Source organism: Octopus bimaculoides, chromosome 24 (assembly GCF_001194135.2).
Source record: "Octopus bimaculoides isolate UCB-OBI-ISO-001 chromosome 24, ASM119413v2, whole genome shotgun sequence".
Lineage (NCBI taxonomy): Eukaryota > Metazoa > Mollusca > Cephalopoda > Octopoda > Octopodidae > Octopus > Octopus bimaculoides.
Window position 1 is genome coordinate 18,658,033 of NC_069004.1, and position 1,046 is coordinate 18,659,078.

Genomic DNA, 1,046 nt, shown 5'->3' on the forward strand with positions numbered 1-1,046 from the left:
CACACACACACACACACACACACACACACACACACACACACACACACACACACACGCATAACTGGCTCTTGATCTGATCAACGGAACAGCATGCTCGTGAAATTGACATGCAAGTGGCTGAACACTCCATTGACACACGTACCCATAACGTGGTAGAGATAAATTAACCTCTTCTTAACACATACAAATCGTATCTAATGTTCTTGTGCACTACAGGTTCTGACAGTCTACTCTGACACCTGAAGTCCTTTGTTGATGGCCTTCGTTGATTTTCCGGGATCACCATCGATAATGTTGCCAACCCGTTGGAGGAATTGTGATGACCTTATATTGTTCCATTGTTTAGAATGTTGTTTTTCATTGATACAATTGAAACATTCCCACCAGGAGCTTCCATTTGCATGCGATCTTGGCACAAAGGGTTTTTCCAACATTTAGAAAGTTGACAATTTCTAGATCGCTGTGTTGCGCACATACGAAAAAAAGAAAAAATGACTGCGTACGCTTTCATTTCTTGTGTAAGCATTTTATCTGCCACGGGGGAGCTGAAAGAAATAAAAACCTTTTAATTAGTTTGAAGAGGATAATATACTGATTATTAAATACCATCGTGAAATATACTCTTTGCACCCTGTGTGTATGTGTGTGCATAAATATATACAGATATATAGATACGCGCGCACACACACATACACACAAACATACATGTGTGCATATATATGTCTCTCTCTCTCTCGTTATATATATATATAATATGCATAAGATAGACGTATATATTCATACATATAAAGAGATAGATATACACATTTCTGCATATGTTTATGTAAATATATGTGTGCATGTGTGTGTGCGTGAATGTGTGTACATATTTATTATTGTTTTGGTGCTGTTATCGTAATGATATATATATATATGCGTGTGCGTATCTGTGTGTGTATATATATATATATATATACACACACACACACATGTATGCATAGTATTATATACACACACACACATTTATATAAATATACTTATATATATATATATATATATATATATAT